We start from the raw sequence: 24,840 nt of genomic DNA on the forward strand, positions 1-24,840 counted from the left end.
GGCCTGCTAGACCTGCAGGGTTTAACAGCAACTGTGCCTGTGGCCTTCCATTTCCTGATTATATTCCTTACAGTTGAAACTGACAGTTTAAACCTCTGAGGTAGCTTTTTGTAGCCTTCCCCTAAACCACGAGACTCAACAATCTTTGTTTTCAGATCTTTTTAGAGTTGCTTTGAGGATCCCATGCTGTCTGTCACTCTTCAGAGGAGAGCAGGGAAGCACAACTTGCAATTGACCACCTTAAATATCTTCTCATGATTGGACACCCCTGTCTATGAAGTTCAAGGCTTAATGAGATAATCCAACCAATTTGGTGTTACAAGTAATCAGCATTGAGCAGTGACAGGCATTCAAGTCAGCAAAATGACAAGGGGACCCACATTTGTGCACAGTTAGTTTTTCACATTTGATTTAATTTCATACGACTAAATACTACTTCACTAAAAATCTTTGTTCGGAAAACACCCCAGTGCTCAGATGTTCCTAGGAAATGAAAGACATACCACTGTTATCTTTTTTTGTTGAAAGTAGAGTACATTATTATGCAGGTTGAGAGGGGTTCCCAAACGTTTTCATATGACTGTAATTTCCAAAGCATTCAATACGTTTGTTAAAGTTTTTCCTTGGATATTTGACGTCTCCATACTCTGAAACCTCTAATTGGGTGGAAATGTGAAATTTTAAACTTGAATGTGCGGCAACAAAAAATGTAATTTTAGGCAGTAGGTACCTTAAATAAGTAGATAAGGAAAATTATTTTGCTAGCAGCAACCTGTGAATATGAGAATGGAAATTTGGCCTTAGAAGTTCCCTGTTAGACAATAATATAATTTAAACTTGTAAGGGAACTCTCTACGAGGATGTCAATGTTTATTCAAAGAGACTTCACGACTTCCTGAATGTGACAGCAATGTCATTTTAACTGCTTGATGTACAAATAACAACCTGCTTATGCAGACAAACTCTCATTCTGTTATAAAACTCTCTTTAGGAAACAAAATTATTAGTCTGGCTGGACAGCGCAGCAGTGCACTGCACAGTGGGCTTCCAGAATATTCCAATTAAAATATAAATCAGGATGGTCACTGCAACAGTTTATTGGACTGCCCACTTCCAGAATATTCTGATTAAAAGTGCAACAGTACACTGTACTGATGGCTTCCAGAATATTACGATTAAAATTTAAATTTGGCGTACTGCTGGCTTCCAGAATGTTCCGATTAAAATATAAATTTGGCTGTACACTGTATTGGCAGCTTTCCAGAATATTCCAATTAAAATGTAAATCAGGTTGGACATTTCAACAATTTATTGTACTGCCCACTTCCAGAATATTCTGTTTAAAAGTGCAACATTGCACTGTTCTGCCGGCTTCCAGAATATTCTGATTAAGATATAAATGAGGCTGGACAGTGCAACAGTTTATTGCATTTCCCGCTTCCTGAATATTTAAATTAATATATTAATCTGTCTGTACACTGTATTGTCAGCTTCCAGAATATTTCAAATAAAATATAAATCAGGTTGGACATTTCAACAGTTTATTGTATTCCCCATTTCCAGATTATTCTGATTAAAAGTGCAACAGTGCACTGTACTACTGCTTTCCAGAATATTCTGATTAAAATATAAATTTGGCTGTACACTGTACTGCCAGCATCCAGAAAATTTTGAGTAAAATATAAATCACACTGGCCAGTGCAACAGTTTATTGCATTGCCCACTTCCAGAATATTATGATTAAAATTTACATTTGATGTACTTCTGGCTTTCAGAATGTTCTGATTAAAAAATAAATTTGGCTGTACACTGTATGGCCAGATTCTAGAATATTCTAGATGAAATGTAAATCAGATTGGACAACAGTTTATAGTACTGCCTGCTTCTAGAATATTCTGATTAAAAGTGCTACAGTGCATTGTACTGCCCACTTCCAGAATATTCCAATTAAAATATAAATTTGGCTGTACATTGTACTGCCAGCCTTCAGAATGTTCTGATTAAAATATAAATTTGGCTGTACACTGTATAGCCAGATTCCAGAATATTCCAAATGAAATATAAATCAGGTTGGACATTTCAACAATTTATTGTACTGCCCTCTTCTAGAATATTCTGATTAAAAGTGCAACAGTACATTGTACTGCCAGCTTCCAGAATATTCAAATTAAAATATAAATTTGGCCGTACATTGTACTGCCAGCTTCCAGAATGTTCTGATTAAAATATAAATTTGGCTGTACACTGTATGGCCAGATTCTAGAATTTTCTAGATGAAATGTAAATCAGATTGGACAACAGTTTATAGTACTGCCTGCTTCTAGAATATTCTGATTAAAAGTGCTACAGTGCGTTGTACTGCCCACTTCCAGAATATTCCAATTAAAATATAAATTTGGCCGTACACTGTACTGCCAGCGTCCAGAATATTTTGAGTAAAATATAAATCATACTGGCCAATGCAACAGTTTATTGTATTGCCCACTTCCAGAATATTATGATTTAAATTAACATTTGATGTACTTCTGGCTTCCTGAATGTTCCGATTAAAATATAAATTTGGCTGTACACTGTATAGCCAGATTCCAGAATATTCCAAATGAAATATAAATCAGGTTGGACATTTCAACAATTTATTGGACTGCCCTCTTCTAGAATATTCTGATTAAAAGTGCAACAGTACATTGTACTGCCAGCTTCCAGATTATTCCGATTAATATATAAATCAGGCTGGAAAGTGCAACAGTGCACATTACTGCCTGCTTCCAGAATATTCCGACTAATATATAAATTAGGCTGGACAGGGTAACAGAACATTCTGTTTATTATTTGGAATGTCCATAATATTCGGTTTAAAATTTAAGTCTCGCTGGACAACGCGACAGTGCATTATACTGCCGGCTTCCAGAACATTCCGTGTAAAATATAAACTTGGAACAAGTGGATGTTGTAATCTCTTCCTTTAAAATTATCTGGAAGATCCCTGAGGATGTACTAAGGATTCTACAAATTAAATTAAAAACAACGCCACATGTACCACATCGGGGTCCTGGCTCAAGGTGGTCCGGTTGTCGGCAGTCAGCCCATCCCTTTTGGCTCCAGGCGCCCAGAGGTGTTTATTTGCCGTGGACTCTTCTCCTAATCATGTGTCGCCCAAGGATGCTTTGAGCAGATCTGCCCGGCTGGCCCGACTGGCTCCTCTCCAAGGCCTCTTTAGCTAAGATGTTGATATCATTATTTCAACTACTGCCACAACATCTTATTCCAACGCTTGTTGTCAAGGCAACCTGTGGTATGTCAGCTGCCCAACTGTGGGCTCTGGAAGAAAAAAAAAAAGGAAAAACGATAAGGCAGACAAACCGATGCTTCAAGGTTACCTGGAGTGCCAGAAATGGACAAGTGTACAGTGTGCTCTTACAAAAGGTCAGTTCCATTTCATGTGGCGTCTGTCAAAATGACCCTTCATTATAAACCTGTAGTATGGAGGTAGAGGTTGACGATCTGAGGTTGAGAGTCTGGACGATCAAAATGTCTTCTGCCACTTTGTGTTGATGGGTTGTGTTATAAGAGACAAACAGAAAGAGAAAAAGAGTGGAATAGAAAGCATCTTGACATGCAAGAGTGGGAAGGCAGGGGGTCCAGGGTGTCCACAGTGGCTGCAGGTTTTCATTCCAACCAGTTTCGTAATTAGATGCAGTAAAAGGATGCACAAGACACCACAAAAAGGTTTGAGGCAGCCACCCTGTATGCTTGGAAACTGGTTTGGCAAAAAAAGACAAACTATAAGAAATAGGACTTGGCAGACTTGAGTCCAAAACAGAAGTTAGGCAACAGAAAAACATGGCAGCCGGACAGGGGAAAACGACATCATCTGGACGGGAACTAGAAGTGATGTCATCGGGCCCAGGCGGAAATTCCTGAAAAAGAGGAAGAATCAGTGCACGCTGCCACCCCCTGGTCTGGCATGGAATTACCACTCTTTTGAGCCCTTTAGCTGCCCTGCCATGGGCACGTGGGTGACAACGCCAAGCCTAGCAGATAATGAAACTTGGTATTTAATTCTATGGCTTCTTAGCGCTTTTGTTCTTCCAAGACAAATGTTTTTCATTTCCTGATTACTTTATCCATGTGTTTTGTGGTCTTTCCCTTCTCATTTGTTTCAAAACATTTTAGTAACGCTGATACTTCGTGATGCAGGTACATAGGTTTAAATGGAAACAAGTTAACTGGAGAGCTGGTGGCTCCTTTGTCACGTGCACCTCATGCTGGCTAAGAAAACTGGCAACAACTAAAAACTTTTAAACTAAAGAAGTTTAAAACTAAAACAGGCAATTAAGGGTCCTGAATTGTAACAAAAAGGTTATGTAAAACTAAGACTAAGCCCAGAGTTTTAGGAGTAAATGAAGCAAAGCAAAATCCTGCAGCTACTGCGGGCATCCAAGGCCGGAGAGTCGAGCACCCCTGCACTAGAGGGTGGTTACACATGGTACCCCAAAAAGATCATAAGCAGGGTCCACAGTTCTAGAAGATGTGCCAGGAGACCCTCTTTTCAGCAGGGAGCAATGAAGGTTTGAGTCCTCCTAGATTAGATTAGAGAGTGGAGATCGTTACTGTCCCATTCACTGCAAGAGTGAAGGGAAGGATGTACAGGCAATAAGACAATAATATATAAATAAATAAGAATAGCAGAAAATAAATAATACAGTAAATAAGGGCGGCAAGTGCAAACTGTACAGACATACCTAGTGTTTTAAACAGTAGGAACAAAATAAACTGGAGATGGCAGTGCCCATGTAATCTACAGTACAGTGTAACGGATGGCATGCATGGGCTGGCATTCCTGTCGGGATGGTTCCCAGTGCCTTACCTGGTTAGGAGACAAGGAACTAGAAACTTCTGGGTCAGGCAGAAGCCTTGCAAAGTAGGGACCACGGATCCATGCAGCGGGCCAGAAGACAGACAGGATGTTCCTTTTCTTAACCAGGAGCTTGGAAAGAGATGCCACTGTAGATATGCTGGCATCTCAACAGGGACAAAACAATGATCCTTGCCCTGCTGCGAGGCCAATATACTATAGCGGACGATTATCCCCCTGTACACTAGATGGTAGCATCCTTGGGTTAAGATTCTTACACGGACATCTGCAGTGCATGCTGGGACCTGTAGTCACGTGGAGAAGCCCTGTTGGGTTCCGAGGGGGGCCGCCAGAAGCAGAAGGTGCTGAAAGGATCCATGATTCCTACTTTGTGGGGCTTCTACATGATAGGTAATGCCCTGGCACCGGAAGTACTCCCAGGTCATCCACTAAAGGAGCCACCCTGCCTTAGCCAGGCAATTTGGAGTCAGGGGTGGAGGGCAGACCAAGCTCACCTGGGTGGAGTGGAGGAACAACAGGGGAGAACTGTCATATTCTTGTGGCATTTATACAAGGAAGCCTTTCTAAGGTATTATAATTGTAATAAACCTTTTATTTGAACCCGGGACTTATGTCGTCAGGTGGGTAGAGTACAGGGCATGTAAGTTTAGCTTACCAAGAGTTCACTGACCTTATTAATCAGTGCCAGTGCCAAGTTATTTTACGCCCTAGGCCAAGCTTATTAGTGTACCAACTGACTGTTTGGTAGCTAACCTGTGAGGCTGGGTCCCCCCCCACCCCTTATGATCTTAAGATCTGCATCCTTAACGATGGCTTTGGCCCTGCTTATGGTCTAGGAGAAGAAGTTGTCCCTGAAACAGGTAGAGTAGGTGGTGAGGTTCTGGTAACAAAGTACAACCAAGAAAAGTGAAAAGAGGGGATGAGCTGGATGGCTGCCACCTGAGATGAAATGATCAGTTCTCCTCAGACATCTGGTAGAGCAGATGGTATGAAGCTCTGGAAGGTCATTGCCTATGATTTTAGAAGCTGTACAGACAATCCTTTTGGGGTAGTTTGAGATCCTGGTAAGTCAGGATACCAAAACAACACTGCGACCCATCCAGTCAGGATATTGTCGATCAATAGTGGTAGAAGTTCACTGGTGTTTTGGTTCCCACCTCAAAGTTCTTTAACCTCATGCAGAAAATGAGCCTTTGCAGCACCTTTTTGAGAATGAAGGTGGTGTTGTTAGACTACGAAAGACACCCAGAAATCCCTCCTTCCTCTTCATTATCCTTTCCCACTTCTACGTAGGGTCGATGAACCTGAAGCTGGTAAATAAGTGGATGGCGGAGCCGTTGATCTGGAGTGGAGTGTGATTGCCTTTGTTCTTTCTCAAGTCATCAATGACCTCCTTTGTTTTGCTGACATTCACAGAGAAATGGGCTGTTATGGCACCATATTTCCATCTGAACAAAATGAGTTTTATATTAGCCTGATGGAGCAGCAGATTGTGTGAGGCAGTTGGCCGCTGTTAAGTTCTTTCTGCTTCATCACCACAGCCATGAATGTTGCCCTCTGTGGTGCCATGTACCCAAACAATGGACAATTTCATATGACTAATAACATTAAAAGGCAATGTCTAAGGATGCCAAGAAAGAAAAAGAGAGCAATACCAGGCCTGGGTAAGCATCTTCTTGGCTGATAGTGACACCAATTAGCAGATCCAACTCTGTAAATGATACATCATTAAGGGGGAATGTTGGACAAGGGGCATCTGAAGAGTTCCTTCCTCAGATTTAAACAGGGATCATTTCAAATGCAATTGAATGAGGCACATCATCACAATCATATGCCCACATGTGCAAGAAACCAGTTACACCAAGCAGTTGGAAGGCTTTGCAAGTTGACGGCTCCTAATAATTGCTCTTTTCTCACGCCTCCAGAAGCAGTTCTGTGTTAGCTCAGACACGTGAGCTGGTCGAAAGTGGCCACCACGGGTAAACATCTGAGAGGACACAAGTCACCTTGCTGGTTCCCTACAGATGAACAATCAGCGTATCCAGCCTCTCTTGCTTGAAATCTGCTCTGCCTGTCAAGTCAGCTCCTAGAAAGTAGTTATTGGAATGTCACGGCAGAAACGAGGGCTGAGCCGCGTGCTAGAAGTTAAAAGAAAATGCTAATTGCTACGTGGCCACAAGGTCTTGTAAAAGTAGCGAGTCAGCAGGGCTCTGCTGGGGAGCACTTAGAGTTTAAAAATGCCACGAGGAACCATGCTGGCATTGACACACACACACGCACAGCTAAGACATTGAAATCTTCAGAAGAATATGTTAACAAGTGCCGGCAGGGAGCGGTTCCCAGCATGCCAAAGGTAATTTTCTCATTAAATAAACTCTCATGGAAGCCTTCAGGTATGAGAGATAGCAGGGACCCAAGGGGGTGCAAGCTGCAGTCAAGGTGGCATGGAAAGTATTCGCACCCCTTCACTTTGTTCACATTTTGATTATGGATATGAAGTCTGCTGCAAAAGTTGTGTAATGTGTTGTGGCATTTAGATGCGTAACCCTTTAGCACCCATTAGAAAACGGGTCTCCTTGTGGAAAGTCACCAAGCCTGGCAAGCTTGAAGAGTTCAAAGATGAGCCCCCTGCTTCTTCAGGCTTAGCAAAACAAAATCTCAGCCATCTGCCATCCCTGCAAGAAGGCTTAGCAGAAACGTTTACGAGAGACTGAAGATCAGTTAGTTGCAGATGAGTCAGTAAGAGACCACCGCTCGTAGCAGACAAGAAAGCAGTGCAGCTCAAGGGAAAGGCAATGTGTTAAGTAAACTGGGGTGGCACGTAGGTAAGTGCTGCAGTCTCACGGTGCCAAAGGCCTGGGTTCAAATCCAGACCCAATGTTTGCATAGATTTCCTCCCGATAATCCCAAAGATACATGTGAAATACTGGCATCCCATCCGGGGTTTGCTTCTGCCTTGTTCTCACTGCTGGCAGGAGAGACTCCTGGCTTTGTGCTGCTATTGACCTCTGCCTTAAACTTGTCCTTGTGGCCAAACCTCAGAGAACAGGTCAGCTGACCACTAAAGAGCAGCCAGGGCCACAGACCTGGATGTTGTCTGTTTTAGCCATGGCTGTTGTACTAATGGATTAAAAGTAGTGATGATTGATAAAAAATCACACTTCACTGGCATCACTGTGAAATGCAATCATTGAGAAAATTATTAAGAATACTTGTACACCTGCTTCTCTATGCAATTATCTAATCCTCCAATCATGTGACAGCAGTGCAGAAGCAGGTCAGGAGCTGCAGTTAATGTTCACATCAAGCACCAGAATGGTGAAAAAAATGTGATCTTGGCTGTGGCATGATTGGCCAGTTTGAGTATTTCTGGACCAGCTGACCTCCTGGGATTTTCACACACAACACTCTAAACAGTTTACTCAGTAAAACAAAAAACATCCTGCGAGTGACAGTTCAGCAGATGGAAACACCTTCTCAGAGGAGAATGGCCAGAGTGGTTCGAGCTCACAGAAAGGATGAGCTCATTCAGATAAGAAAAGCTTCTCAGAATGCACGACACACCAAACCTTGAGGCGGATGGGCTGCAGCAGAAGAAAACCACGTTGGGTCACTCCTGTCAGCCATGAACAGAAAACTGAGGTTGCAGTGGGCACAGGCTTGCCAAAGATGGAACCTTGTCTGATGAATCTCGATTTCTCCTGAGGTACACAGATGTTAGGGCCTGAATTTGGAGCCAACAGCATGAATCCATGCACCAGACGTGTCTTGAGTTAATAGCCCAGGCTGCTGGTGGTGCTGTAATGGTGGGATATTTTTACTTGGCACATTTTGGGTCTCACGGGTCGCGGGGGCAGCACCTTGAGAAGAGATGCCCAGACTTCCCTCTTCTTCTAGCTCTTCCGGGGGAATCCCAAGGCGTTCCCAGACCAGCCAGGAGACAAATTCCCTCCAGCGTGTCCTGGGTCTTCCCCGGAGACTCCTCCCGGTTGAACGTGCCCCGTAACACCTCACCAGGGAGGTGTCCAGGAGGTATCCTGATCAGATGCCTGAGCCACTTCATCTGACTCCTCTCGATGCAGACGAGCAGCGGCTCTACTATTAGCCACTCCTGGATGACTGAGTTCTCATCTTATCTTTAAGGGAAAGCCCAGACACCCTGCGGAGGAAACTCATTTCAGCTGCTTGTATTCGCGATCTCGTTCTTTCGGTCACTACCCATAGCTCATCACCATAGGTGAAGGTAGGAACGTAGATCGACTGGTAAATTGAGAGCTTTGCCTTATGGCTCAGCTCCTTTTTCACCACGACAGACCGATGTAGAGCCCGCATCACTGCGGACGCCGCACCGATCCGCCTATCGATCTCCCGCTCTATTCTTCCCTCACTCGTGAACAAGACCCCAAGATACTTGAACTCCACCACCTGAAGCAGGATATTGCTACCAACCCTGAGAGGGCACTCCACCCTTTTTCGGCTGAGGACCATGGTGTCGGATTTGGAGGTGCTGATTCCCATCCCAGCCACTTGACACTCAGCTGTGAACTGATCCCGAGAGAGATGAAGATCACGGCCTGATGACGCAAACAGGACAACATCATCTGCAAAAAGCACCAATCCTGAGTCCACCAAACCGGACCCCCTCAACGCCCTGGCTGCACCTAGAAATTCGGAAGAGGATGGATGGATGGATGGATGGACATTTTGGGTCTTTAAATACCAACCAATAATTGCTTGAATGCCACAGCCTACCAGAGTACTGCTGCTGACCGGGTGCATCACTTCATTGCCACAATTTACCCATCTTCGAGTGCCTGTCTCCAGCATGGCAATGCACCATGTCACAAAGCTAAAGATATCTCAAACTGGTTCAGTGGTGTTCACTTGCCTTAACGGTCTCCTGATCTGAATTTAGTAGAACACCTCTGGGATGTGGTAGAGTGGGAGCTTCGCAGCATGAAGGTGCAGCTGACAAACCTGCAGAACTTGTGTGATGTTATTCATGCCAACAGGGACCAGGAATGTGTCCAACGTGTTTTGGAATCCTTGGCATGGAAAACTGAAGCTGTTTGTAGTTCAACAGGAGACCCTGCCCAGTTTTAGTAAAGTGGTCCTAAGAATTTTCTCATTGAGTGTGGTTTTGTCAAATCTGCTGAAACCTATGCCAACAAGCACCAGGAATAAGACAAGGAACCTGCTCTGAACTGGGTGCCATTCTTTTGCCCGGACCACCTACACTCAACATAAGCTGAGGACGAGTGACCTATTAAATTAACAGAAACATCTTTAGGATGTGGGATAAACAATGGAGAACTCTTGGGGGGGATGACACACAGACACTGACAGAGCAAACATCACACACATAAGGACCCTGGGAGTGCAATTCAAATCCAAGACACTGGGTCTGAGAGGCAGCTGTGCTAATCCCTCCACCACCATACTATGACAGAGCCCAAAATGGACAGACACTCCGCTCAGGACAGATTCCTGACTTGCACCCAGTAATATCTGGATATGGTGGCTCCGGAGGGTTTGTCTGGTATGTCCAGTTATAATTTGCTCATAACTTCTCTACATAGAGCTCTTTCCAACATGTTGAACGAAGGCATGGCTTTAACAAGACTGTAGTCACTTGGTGGCACATCTTAAGAGTAAAGGTCTCCTCCTGGCACGTCTAGAACAACAGTAGAAATTAAGGGGAGAGAATTTAGGATTGAAGCCAGGTGGAGTTGAAGCAGAAGAAAACCTTCAAGAAGAATCTGTATGAAGTGCTGGGACAGCTCACCTATTAGCTGAACAAACAAGCTTGGTGGACTTAATGGTCAGCTCTCTTTGGTCAAATTGCTTACGTTCAAAGCTGTGCATGTCTTTTGTGTTAGTAACATTAGAAAAAAGTGTAAAGGAGTATTGAGAGGTCACTACGCTACAAGAAAGACATAACAGCACATGAAGCTGTACTAAGGAGAGCCACCAGGCGCATCATGAAACTTAAGGATACGTACTACTGTGACAGACTCGGAGAATTAAACCTGTTTAGTCTCGAGCAGAAGAGACAGCTTGAGGACCTAATCCAGGTCTTCAAAATCCTCAAAGGACATAGATAAAGTCGATCCAGCAGAAGAATCAACTCAAGGGTGAATCACATACTTGATGACTCCGGTGAAAATCAAGGGGAGAGCATTTAGGACTGAAGCCAGGAAGCACTTCTTTACACAAAGAGTTGGGGCAATCTGGAACAAACTACAGAGATGTGGGGTTCAAGCAGAAAAAAACCTTTAAGAAGATATTGAGAACAAGCTACTGAACTATTAGGAGAGCAACTGAGACTGGCCAACTGAATGGTCTTCTCTTGGTTGTCAAATTTCTTATTGCATGTCTGAGGGTTTTTGGTGTATCTGTTTATGTAAAGAATCCCACTAGACTCTGGAGGGTAACTGTAGTAAAAATCTTAGCAGATTTAATCATCTCAGTGAAGTTTCCTTGCCAGTCTCTGGGGGTCTCCACCAGCATTTAAGGCACGGGTTTCGAACTCTGGGCCTGGAGGGCCGCAGAGGCTGCAGGTTTTCATTCTAACCATCTTCTTCATTAGTGACCAGTTTTGGCTGCTCATTAACTTCTTTTGCCTTAATTTGAATTAACTTGACTCCGGCCCATTAGTTGTCTCTTTTTCCTTAATTAGCAGCCAAATAATAGTGAGACACAAAATGAGCCACCACGTGACCAGCTCACCTGTGCCCATCACACAATATCTGAAAATAGAGAAAAGTGAAGGTCTCAGTAAGATTGAACTCTCAGGTCACCAAAACATTTTGACGGTGTTCTTAGAACAAAAAATCAACACTTTTGGAATAGTCTGCTGTAGCAGAATGAGAGCAGCAAGAAGTCATGGAATGAAATAACGTGTTTAATTAGCACCAAGAATCGGCTTCTCATTAAGAAACTGGTTGGAGTGAAATTGGTTGGAGTCTGAAACCCCAGTTTAGCTGATCATCTCTTTGCTCGTTTCACGTCTCATTCCTGTTTGGCTGTCCTTTAATGGAGAAAAGAATCAATTCAGGGCACTGAATCCTTAAAAACAGGGCTATTAAAATGAAGGGAAAAGGAGTTAATTAGCAGTGAAAACTGGTCAGTGATTAGGAAAAGCATGAGAATGAAAATCTGCAGCCACTGTGACCCTCCAGGCCCAGAGTTCAACACCCCTGATCTAAGGTGTCAGGATCGTTTCAACGCCATCCTCATTGAATCATCTCTACCCGCTTCAGACATCCCTGTTCACCCTTCAGGTAACTCTTTAAACCTTTCAAGTCCCAGGGGTCTCTCACGTCCACCTGCCCCTTAGAGCAGACTTTAATGACTGACAACCTTTAAGAAGGGTCAGGATGAGATGATGACAAGCAAGCCTGATGGACTAAACGGTCGTCTCACTTTGGTCAGCTTTCTTATGTTTAAAGCTGCACAAGACGTTTGTGTTGATAACTTAAAGTGTAAAGAAGTATTGAGAGAGCCCCTGAGCCACAAGGCTTCACTTCCTACTTTACGCTATTTAAAATTGGACAAAGAAATCAATGAATGACATTTTGGGCTGTCAGGGCTGTAAAATGTTGTACATAACACCAAAATTAAATATAAGTTTATATTAAAAGACTAGGGGGCTTTGCCCCCTGCTCACTTCACTCGCCAAATCCCCGGCCTGCACTACGCGCCAGCCACTTCACATCTCTGCCGCTGGCGTATATGGATTTCACTTTCACCAAACAACAAATCTTTTAATTCTCACTGATAGGCCTCTTCATTGGGAACAAACACTACTTTTCGCTGATGGCAACACGAATTAAACGATCCACAAGTCTCAACTTAAAGTTTAAATCTGAACAATATACTCGATCTCTTTTCGCTGTTCTGTTATTTCACCGAGTAACAGTTTCCATTTGTTTGCACTAATGCGATCTTTACTACCATTTTTTGAGAGTTTCAAATTTTAGTACTTCCATTATCTCTAACCTGCTCTGCATGTGTTTTGTGCCAACATTTTTGAATTTTTTACGACGTTCTACTTTGTCAACTACTCTTTGTCTTTTATTTCCGGCCCCAGTTAAATCTTTTGGCACAAAGTCTCGTCTCGTGGGATCTGAAGTCGTCTTGTCTCATCCCAGGATTTTTTTTATTATAATAGAGAGATAAAAGTTTGTTATTTCTCAGCTGGAGCCAACAAACAAACAGGAAATGTAGCCCTACCTCTAGAAGACAGGACAGGACAAAGGATCTGCGATCAAATGTGTCATTCAGTTTTACTTGTATTGTCACAAGCATGCCTCAGATATGCAGAAGGCACATTTTCTTCTCATTTTTTAATATATTATTTTATTTTTGAAAACAAATATATGCCACTCAGTCAAGCATACAGTATGTAAATGACATAACAGATACCACCATTCACCTTGAAAGGAATACAAAGAAAACGAAAGAAAGAAAGAAAAAAACAAAGAAAAAACAACGCAAAATCCGACTCAAGGCACATTTTCTTAAACTGAAACTTTTGCTGCTTCAAGGTGAGAATACGCTGTAAGTTTTAAGGCTTTTCTTTTCAAGTCACATAACCTCCATTTCAACATGTGAGAATGTATAGACAACATTTGATATGGGAAGTTAATTTATACCAGCATTTCTCAACCTTTATGTATTTGCAACCCGAGTTTTCATAACAGTTTTAATCGCGCCACCCCTAAGGTTTTTTTGAAAGGAGCCCACTAATATCAATTTGTTCTTTTTTAATTAATGATATATCCATCCATTATCCAACTTGCTATATCATTAACTATAGGGTCATGGGGGGTCTGCTGGAGCCAATCCCAGCCAACACAGGGCGCAAGGCAGTAAACAAACCCTGGGCAGGGTGCCAGCCAACTGCAGGGCACACACACACCAACCACACATTAGGGACAATTTAGGATCGCCAATGCACCTAACCTGCATGTCTTTGGACTGTGGGAGGAAACCCGGGGAGAACACGCAAACTCCACGCAGGGAGGACCCAGGAAGCGAACCTAGGTCTCCTAAATGCGAGGCAGCAGCGCTACCCACTGAGCCACCGTGCCACACTTAATGATATATCATAGATGCATATTTTATTAAACCTACTTAACTTTTATCAACATTTATCTAACTCTATATTTATTTTTCTAGTATCAGAATGTAGTTTAAGTTAATTTGTTTTGGTTTCAATAGATGTATTTTTCATATTTTCAATTCTTGTTTTCTGTATTTCACATCTTCGCGTCCCCCTTTTTGTTACTTCACGCCCACCTAGGGGGCTCACCCCACAGTTTGAGAACCACTGATATATACCATGATGGTGAAACAAATAACTTTGACTTGAAAAATATCAAACTTATCCATTCATGTAAAGGCCAGTGCTGTGGAGTCGGCGTCATCCCCCTCAGTTCACAGTTCACATTACCCCTCTTCAATGTGTTTTTTATTTTTCTTCTCCAAGTACTTTGGTTTGCTCTTCTGCCCCACAGATGTGTATGTTTTGTTATTACTCCCGGTGTGGGAGTAAAGGTGACTTGGTGGCCTATTCAGCGTTGGCTCCAGATTTGTGGTCACTCATGTGGCCCTACTCTCATGTAGAAGGCTGGTTTAGAAAAAAAGAGATGCCTGCTTAGTATTTACTGTATTTCAGAATTATGACATTATTGCCTTCAACACTGAAATAAATGTTAAACTTTAGAGATGCCAGGTCATCTTATAGAGCCTTATAGAGCAGGGGGTGTCCATCTTCCTACAGTCTGGCAGCTACAGTCGGGAGAGGGAGCAGGACGAGGCTCTTGTGGAGAGAGGAAAGGCGGCCCACGGACATTCGGAAAGAGGCCCGTATTGAAGGTGGTTGGTACTGGGAAGCACTGTGTTCTGTGCAATTTAATTACAAATAAATGTGTGGTTTGTAAAGATGTGGTCTCAGTCTGATGGTGCCCAGGCATGTCTCACAATGTTAGATAGATAGATAGATAGATAGATAGATAGATAGATAGATAGATAGATAGATAGATAGATAGATAGATAGATAGATAGATAGATAGATAGATAGATAGATAGATAAGGTATTATATATGATAGATAGATAGATAGATAGATAGATAGATAGATAGATAGATAGATAGATAGATAGATAGATAGATAGATACTTTATTAATCCCAAGGGGAAATTCACATAATCCAGCAGCAGTATACTGATACAAAGAAACAATATTAAATTAAATAGTAATAAAAATGAAACAAATTTAAATAAAATTAATGTTACCATTTACTTCCCCGGGTGGAATTGAAGAGTCGCATAGTGTGGGGGAGGAACGATCTCCTCAGTCTGTCAGTGGAACAGGACAGTGACAAAAGTCTGTCACTGAAGCTACTCCTCTGCCTGAAGATATATATATATATATATATATATATATATATATATATATATATATATATATATATACTGTAGATAGATAGATAGATAGATAGATAGATAGATAGATAGATAGATAGATAGATAGATAGAAAAACAATTATATGTATACGGATCCCGGCTTTGTTATTAATTTACGTAGATAAAACGAATTGATCATTACAATCATAGAATGGGGTTTCTACATCAATGTTACAGCACCACCTACTGGACAAATGGAAACTTGTATTTGTTGCGGTGCTGCATATCACACTAACAGGACTACATTTTTATATTTTTATCTTTGTTTTTTTCTGGTGAGATAATTGTTTTACTTGTCCAAAGTACTTTATGAAAATGTGATCTAAATTTAAAGCTGCAAGGAGAGGAAGTCTCCTTCCACTCCTAGGCCACACCCTAGCCCCGGGCCGAACAACGCTGCCGCCCCTCAGTGTCCATAGCGGGTCGTAAATATTGTAGTGTCGACACCGAGCGCTGCAATGGATGAATTGTCTGCGCTTTACATGGCTTTTTGAGGTGGCTTTCTATCCTTAAAATGTTGGCTCGCATTTTGCTGCACTAGTTGGACACGCCTATGTGACTTTACGAGCATGTCTTTTATATAGGCGCCCCTGCCAGCGGTGCAATGCCCGGTCATACTTGGGTGATTCATCCCTGGCTGATGTAACTTGTCAGGTGAGCCGGTTCTAGGATTTTTGCTGCCCTAGGAAAAGTTGTAAATGGTGCACTGATACCCGCTTTGCTTTGAGAGGAATCATCACTGCCAGACCTTACATTGAGACCTGACGACAGCAATAGGAACAGCGAAGTATTGAGGACCTCGTATTCACAATATGAGAATGACGAGTTCTAGCAATATCTGTTAACAAGACTGTCTCAGAAAAAAATTAGTTCTGAGTGGTGCAATTTCAGAACACAAGTTTTAATCGGGCTGTATTAGTAGTCTGCGGTGGGCTGGCGCCCTGCTCTGGGATTTGTTCCAGCCTTGCGCCCTGTGTTAGCTGGGATTGGCTCCAGCAGACCCTCGTGACCCTGTGTTAGAATATAGAAGTCTGCATAATGACTGACTGTATTAGTAGTCTTTATTTATTACTTTTAATGCATCTCTAAACCTACTTTTTAATTTCTTTAGTTACCAATTTGAACTACAAGCTAAACGTATGCCTTTTCATGATGGCGACATTCCATATATATCATTTTTTAACTAATACATATCGTTTAAATAAATAAAATAAAATGGAAACTTAGCATAATGACAACATTTTGTGAAACTGAGAATATAATGATAAACTTTAAATAGGATCTTTACCCACAATTCCTATTAGCCGTATGCTGATATATGCAAATAACGCAATCCACCTCTCCAAAAAAAAACGCACATCTGCTTTAACGTGCTTGAGTTTCAACACAAGTTTTCATGTATGTCCATTTGGGAGACGTTCACAGTTTTAGTTAAATCAGCTTTTAGTAATTCACTCAAGAGTTACAGTCCTGTTGCCGTTTTGATCGTTGAAATTTATCTGCCAATGCTGTCTCTTCTATATTACAGTTTGAGGATTATTATTATTGGCGTCATCGTCACTGTTGTTGTTGTTCGTGTTACTGTCGACTGTGAATAGCTCGACATACGTTAAGACAGAACACCGCTACTAATCGAAAATAATATAAAACAATAGACGCTTTGAGTCCGAGTGCTCGTTGGTCTGTATTATTTAAATAAAAATGTCGCGTTGCTCAGGGCCGTTTCCGGGCAAGAGATTGTGCTGTGCCTTGTGCAGACAGTTCAGGAGCTGCTGAGACACACGATATAAACATTTCTTTGTGTTCCGCTGTGGTCCGGACAATTTTTTAAACAAAATAGAAACTGGACTCTCTACATGGGGCTGCAGTAATGCGCCCTTACCACGAGATGGCGCCTAAGGCGCTTGTCAAGACCGCCTATGCCAGAAACGTCCCTGCCGGCCAGCACCGTTTTAGTATCATTGGGAGCGCACACATCTTCAGTAACATGAACGGCGCACCTTTGTGTACATACCGCCGACTTTACACAGAGGGGCTAATTTATGTAACTAAAGGGGCACACGCTTTGGTCCCCTGGTTGTCTACTAACAATAATGTCTGCGCGCAGTCAGCCGAGGGGCACAGTTTCTGAAAGTCAAGAGGCGTGCGCGCTCCGCAAATTGCGTGATATGTACGGGGGGCGCGCGCTCCCCATAACTTTTATAAACGGTGGGCCCTGTGCCGCCCCCGACAAGATGGTGTTCTGAGCAGGTGCCCACTTCGCACATGCCTAAGTCGCAGGACACACAGCTGATTTCAGCTCACTGTGGTTTTTATTCACAGTTGATGGCAAGGTATTAGCAGGAGTGTTTTAATATTTACAAGCCACGCAATCGGTTAAAGACTAGAATCATTCAAACTATTTGCTATGTCGTGCCCTGCGTGTACCTTCAGCGCCTCTCCTCTGTATATGAGCGTGTCGAGACCTCTCTTGACAGCCTGCTTCTCAGACTCTGACTTGATTTTTCGAGCCGCCTTTCTGGTCCGATGTGTACTTTTAACACTTCGCATCTTTGAAGGCGAGCTGTTGAGCGCGTTTCCAATGACTTTTATCTGGAATTTGAAAGGTCAGCCCGACACCCCTCATTCGCTGAATGACGCCGAGCAAGTCTGACTAAAAAAATGAGGTAAAAATTAAATTCCTCTTTTGATGACGTCACCAAAGCCATACTCACCAATCAGATTGCTGTGAGAAACTGAAGAGACACACACACACAGACCTTAGTGTTTTATCAAATAGAAGTTTTTTTTATCAAATAGAAGAGCTTATTCTCGAACATTTGCTTAATCTAAATGCGTTAAACGGTTCAAAGAGTGGGTTTTGAAAACAAAAGAATAGAAAAATAGACCCATGTAATTAACATCCTTCAGCACCCTCAAAGTTTAACTGAGAAGCCTGCAAGAACTATGAAGACAGGTGTCTGCTCTTGGCACTGACATGGAGGAAGATGTGTCCGATGTTCTCACAGAACCCTTGAAACCCACCTCAGAAATGGACTGCCTCTCCGCTCTCCCGTTTATAAACCATTTAGCTTCAGACAAATACGTTGTTTGTGCAGTTCTTACACATTTGCAGAATCATAAAAAAGGGAATTTAGAGCCCCACGCGTACTGCTAACACATTTGCATCACACACCAAATAAAATGAATTGTCCATAATAGAAAGTTATAATATAAAGTAAATCTCATTCTCATTAACAAATTTAAAACTTTTAAGTTAAGAAGATGTACAAAAGTGCAGTTAACTGTATTTACTGTAAACGGCAGAACGCTTTTTTATTTGTTGTAATAATAGCATTTTTTTTTTAGCAAATTAGAGAATTTATGACTGGTGTGTGTTTGCGGATTTTGTTGTCTTAAATGTGGCACCATTTTAAATATTTAATTTCATCACAGAGACAGAGTTTGTTTGTTAATTCGATGGTCACAGTGGCCTGTGTGACATGTCATTGAGGTTTGCTCAGGCCGCGGCAGCACATTCACAACTGCCCTGCCATTTCCATAGCGTTTACCATTTCCGTGTATTTCCAATCTGGCACAGAACTCGTCTTCCCTTATCAGAGTTATTTCTGTAAATGAAAAATTTCTCCAACATCCTACTTTGCTGGACATTTTATTTTCCCATCCTCCCTGGCCATCTGACCAAAGTTTGTTTATAATCTGGGAGAGCAGACCAAGGGAAGCCTGAAAGAATGTTGGGTCACCAGCCACCCCATTTAACTGGCACAAGAAAACAACAAGAAGGGCAGTGCCCTTGACATGCCAGTTAAAGCCCATATGAAGCCCAAGGCTGGTGGCACATAACCCTTGAGTCACCATAATGGCAGGATTCTGAGAAATGGATTCATGCATTAATTTCTAGTAGGATTGACTACTGCAAAGCAGTGTTCACTGGATGTTCAAACTGTTCTTTACACAGCCTCCAGTTAATCCAAAATGCTGCTGCAAGAATTATTACAAGAACAAGAAAATACGAACACATAACTCCAGTTTTTAAACCATTACACTGGCTTGCGATTAAGTTTAGGGCAGATTTCAAAATCCTCCTTTTAACATATAAAGCCTTAAATGGCCAAGGTCCGGCTTACTTATTTGAACTTATCATGACTTACAAACCAGAGTGCACATTAAGATCTCAAGATGCCGGTCTGCTTATGAATCCAAAGATTAATAAAATAACAGAGGGAGGTCTAGCTTTTAGATACAATACCCCTAAACTGTGGAGTGGTCGGCCTGCTACTATAAGAGATGCCCCTTTGTTCTCAGCTTTCAAATCCCGGCTGAAGACTCACTACTTCAGTTTATCACACCCTGACTAGAGCTGCTGATTAACTGTCCAGACTGCATCTCTGTTGTTGGTCATTAGCACTAAAACATAAGTAATATGATAGTTATAATTTGTTACTAACCCTCACCAATTCTGTTTCTCTTCTCAGTATTCAAATGTGGCACTTGGTGCCACTGCCCACCTACCAAGTTGTTCTGCCTGCCTACAATAAAGTCATCTCTGATGGAGGATCGCAGGAATCATTGGGTAGAGGGGTACTTTCATCCGATTGGCTGGCCCAGCACTGACTCAGCTGTGGAATGGCCAATAGGGGGAGACAGCTTGATGGGCAAGGTCTCCAGGACTCTATTATGTGATATCATCTACTGTTGAATTCTGCTCTGTAGCCTACTTATATTTCTATTGCTCTATTTAATTGTATTGAGGATTACTTGTGTTCTGTTCTGTGTATTGTGTTGTATTTACATACAATATGATATTTTTCCCTGTCTTCTTAGAGAGTTAAGGCTGGGAGGCTGCCAAGAGGCAGGGCCTGTTAAAGCCCATTGCGGCACTCCTTGTGTCTCCTTATGATTCCAAGGATTAATAAAATAACAGTGGGAGGTCGAGCTTTTAGTTACAGGGACCCTGAATTTGTGGAGTGGTCTGACTGGTACTATAAGAGATGCCCCTTCGGTCTCAGCTTTTAAGTCCCAGCTGAAGACTCACTACTTCAGTTAAGGATACCTCGACTAGAGCTGCTGATTAACTGTACAGACTGCACCTCTGTTGTTGGTCATTAGCACTAAAACATAAGTAACATGATAGTTAGAATTAAATACTAACCCTCGCCTATTCTGTTTCTCTTCTCAGTACTCAAATGTGGCACTCGGTGCCACGGCACACCAGCCAAGTTGTTTTGCCAGCCTAAGGTAAAGTCATCCCTGATGGAGGATTGCAGGAATTATGGGAAAGAGGGGTCCTTTCATCGGATTAGTGCTATTTCAGCTGTGGAATGGCTAATGGGTGGAGGCAGCTTGATGAATGAGGTCTCCAGGACTCTAAACAAATCCAAATCATATTATGTGATATCATCTACTGTTACATTTTACTCCGTACTTCTAAATTTTTTATTTTAATACTGTATTGAGGATTTGTTCTGTTCTGTGTATTGTACTGTATTGTATTGACTCCTTTTTTTTTGACACCCACTACACACCCAACCTACCTGGAAAGGGGTCTCAAATTGAACTGCAACTCCCAAGGATTCTTCCATTTGTTTCCCTATAAGGTTTTTTTTTGTGTGTGAGTTGTCCCTTGTCATCTTAGAGAGTCAAGGCTGGGGGACTGTCAAGAGGCAGGGCCTGTTAAAGCCCATTGTGGCACTTCTTGTGTGATTTTGGGTTATACAAAAATAAATTGTATTGTATTGTCCATAGCATAGACAGAGGTGATCAAGGTGGAAAGATACAGAATGCACTCCACGTGAGTTACATACATGGCACCCCTTAGTGCACTTTCAACATTATCAGACTTCAAGGAGTGGGGGAAAGGGTCCTCCTTGGTGTCAATAGCAAACATAACAGTGCCACTCATTATCCCAAGGGGACACCCTCAATCTTTATTAATGATACATCTTTGGTGTTGCCACCTTGTGCCCAAAAAAGTAAAGCTGGCTTTAATCAGCTTGGCAGTCTTTCACAATAAGGTTCTGACAGCGGGCGCGTCATCATTGAAGCTTTGATCAAAATGTAGTACCACCTTCCAGGGACCACCCGTTTTAAAGGTGTCTGAGGCAGAGGGGGTGGGGCCTGATCTGGACACTGTGGGTGGGGCTAGGTATCTACACAGTGGCACCCCCTCTTGTTCCAGAGCAGTGTTGCTAACCTCAGCAGAGCCAACAAGCTGATTCCCCAGGCACACATGCGTGACACCAGATATTATGATTCTCTAGTGCAGTGGTTCTCAGCCTGTGGGGTAACAAAAAGGGGGACGCGAAGATGTGAAAAAAAGAAAACAAGAATCAAAAATATGAAAAAACATTTGTTGAAACCAAAACAAATTAACTTAAACTACATTCTGATACTAGAACAATAAATATAGAGTTAGATAAATGTCGATAAAAGTTAAGTAGGTATAATAAAATATGCATCTACATTTCAAAAAAATGTTAGGAGGGGCGCGATTAAAACTGTTATGAAAACTAGGGTCGCAAATACATAAAGGTTGAGAAACGCTGCTCTACTGTTATAAATAACAGTTCTTTAGTTGTTTTGTAATTCTGTTAAGCACTTTGATCTACTTTTTTGTATGGAATGTTTCATTTTCAAAGCTTGTTATATCCAGAGCAGGGCCAAGAGGGAGCTGAAGCCTATCCTAGAAAGGATAAGGTGCAAGGTAGGAACATCCCCTGGATGGAGCAAACACACCCAGACAACAAGTGGCAAATTCAACGTCGCCAGCCCACCTAACCAACATGTCTGTGGACTGTGGGAGAAAACTGGAGCACCTGGAGGAATCATCCATGAACACAGAGATAGCATGCAAACTCCACACACTGAGGACTAGGGGGGCTCCTTGTTGCGAGGCAGCAGCACTACCACTGTGTAATATATAAATAAATGTCATTTCATTTAAAACTTTCTGTGTCCTATAGGAACTGTGAAAAAACAACTACTAAGTAACAACATGGAAAACAAAATAGGAGGGAACCCGAAAACAGAGTAAAACAAAATCAGGTAAAGCATACACTGATACTGCTATTGGTTGCAGAATATCTTGATGCAATTCAAATCTCACCCTTGAGTGTCATTAGGATGCTTGCTGCCTTTATTGCAGGTATGGGAGGTGTTTTCTGCAAAAAAGGAAATGAAAATTAAAATCATCAAATGAAAATGCCGTCTCTCTGTTGCAATTTCATATACAAAGTCTGCGCGCAAGAATGCTGCAAAAATTAAACTTTAAATGAAAGAACTCCATTTACAATTTCATTTTCAGCCTGAACGGCAAGGAAGCTGCAAAAATGAAAATTAAAACGTAAATAAACATGGGCGCCACCTGCTGCTCATTGAATTTTCTTTTTCAAGTTTTCAACATGCAAGTAGCGCGGGTCAATGGGCGGGGCTTAGTACCTTGATTTCCCACAATTCTTTGTCCTTTGTTGCTGTAGGGTCCGTAGACATACAGTAGATAGACACCGCATTCACTGTGTTGCCCAGTCGACACGCTACGTCAGCGCGTCCGCCATATTGCAAGTGGCAAAAGTGCCATTTAAACTAATACAGGTAGACGTGGAAACCGGGTTTTCTGATGAAAAAACATAACGTTCAAAACAGTATCGTTTACATACAACAGATTTTAGCGAATCGTTTACATGCAATTATTGATATCCATTTATACACTAATAATGGCAATTATTAAATAATAATAATAATAATTATTATTAAATAATTCCTCCCATATAAGTAACATTTCTCGGACTGCCTTCTTCCATCTCTAAAACATATGTAGACTTCGTCCTGCTCTTACACAACACAGCACTGAAGTATTGGTTAATGCCCGAGTCACCATGTAGATTATTGTAATGCTATTCTATCTGGCATCCCACAAAAACGTATCCATCGCTTACAACTTCTTCAAAATACTGCTGCCAGGATAATAACCTGCTGTTCTAAATCCACTGAACATATCACACCTACTCTCTCTTAACTTCACTGGCTCCCTGTTCACTACTGAATACAATACTAAATACCGCTCTTAACATTTTAAGCTCTCCACAACCTCACTGATCTCCTACAGACCTGCACTCCTCTCACTCACTCAGATCCTCATCTGCAGCTCGACTTTCTGTACCGCACATCAGACTCAGTGCTATGGGAGCTCGAGCGTCTCTCATTGTGCTCCTCAGTTCGGGAATTCTCTTCCCTCTCATATTCATCAGCTCGATTCAATAACACATTTTAAAACAGCCCTCAAAACTTACCATTTCAAACTGGCATACCAATTGTGAATTTTGCACTGTTATTGCCAGTTATCTTTGTTTGTTTGCTAATTATTGCTTTTTGATTTATCATTCTCTTGTTTTAATTTTACTAATGTTGTTTAATTTTATTGCAAGGTGACCTTGCATGCTAAGATTATATTTTCTAATAGCCAAATATAACCAAAAAAATTTCTCAGCCTTACCTATGAAATGTAATCCCCGGGGATCTGGTTTAGAGCGTACAGCGGTTTGTACAATCCCAAGCAGCACATGCGTGAGGCATCTTTATCCATTACTTCACTCCACAGTAGTGCCACTCGCAATATGGCGGCGACGTTGACGTACGATGCTGCTGGTCATGCGGCGTCTTGTAATTATATGTCTATGGTATAGTCACTTTGATCGATAAGAAGACTTCGCACTTCGACTGTGTTCAATTCACGTGATTTTGATAATTTCACCCCCGTACTACAAGCTTCACAGCAAAACCGTCTCACAAAATTCGAAGACCACACATAATAGTTTTGAAGAAGTTAATGTGCAATTTCATTACAATATTCACCATATCAGAAAATAGCATTTATTACATTACAGTTTACGTTTATTTACACTGAAGCGGAAAAGGGACGCTGTGCATTTTTGTAGTATTATATTGGACCGTTGGCACCAAAGGACAATGAATTGTGGGAAATTGAGGTGCCCAGCCCCGTCCATTGACCCGCGCTATTTTTCATACTAGGAACTTGAAAATGAAAACTGAAAAGTGCAAATGCTTTTTACTTTCAGGCTGAAATTACAACTGGGGTTATTTCATTTTGATTTGAATTTTAATTTCTTTTTTTTTTTTTTGCAGAAAACACCTTACATATTGCAGGCGAGGGGTGAAAAAACCCAGCTGAAATGTTCAGGCTGTCGTGGATGAAAACGAAGAGGAAACGGAGTACTTTTGAGGTCGCCTAAATAAAAATAAAACTTGTTTACGGGATTTGAATAGTTCCGAAATTTAATTTTTAAAAAATGATAAATTCTCCAGCTCGGGGGACAATTGCAGAGTTCATCCCTGAAGCCCCGAGTGTAAAGAAAACTGGCAGCCCCTAAAACTGCACGCTACGTGTTCTTTAAAGGTCCCCGAGTGATTATTTGTTAACGTTCATAGATATCGTTCTGAGAACAGATAAGAAAAAAGTTTAACATTACGATAACAT

The 24,840-nt window shown here is 41.9% G+C and overlaps 1 long non-coding RNA gene across 1 annotated transcript in view; it reads left to right on the plus strand.

The window, feature by feature from the left end:
- LOC120518180 overlaps nt 1–24,611 on the plus strand; it is a 35,929-nt gene extending 11,318 nt beyond the window's left edge. Inside the window, exons 2-3 of the long non-coding RNA XR_005631192.1 lie at nt 22,310–22,391; nt 24,489–24,611. This is a non-coding gene — a long non-coding RNA (uncharacterized LOC120518180). The remainder of the gene's footprint in view (nt 1–22,309; nt 22,392–24,488) is intronic.
- The last annotated feature ends 229 nt before the right edge of the window (nt 24,612–24,840 follow it).

The sequence above is a fragment of the Polypterus senegalus genome, chromosome 17, assembly GCF_016835505.1.
Source record: "Polypterus senegalus isolate Bchr_013 chromosome 17, ASM1683550v1, whole genome shotgun sequence".
In the NCBI taxonomy this organism is placed as follows: Eukaryota; Metazoa; Chordata; class Cladistia; order Polypteriformes; family Polypteridae; genus Polypterus; species Polypterus senegalus.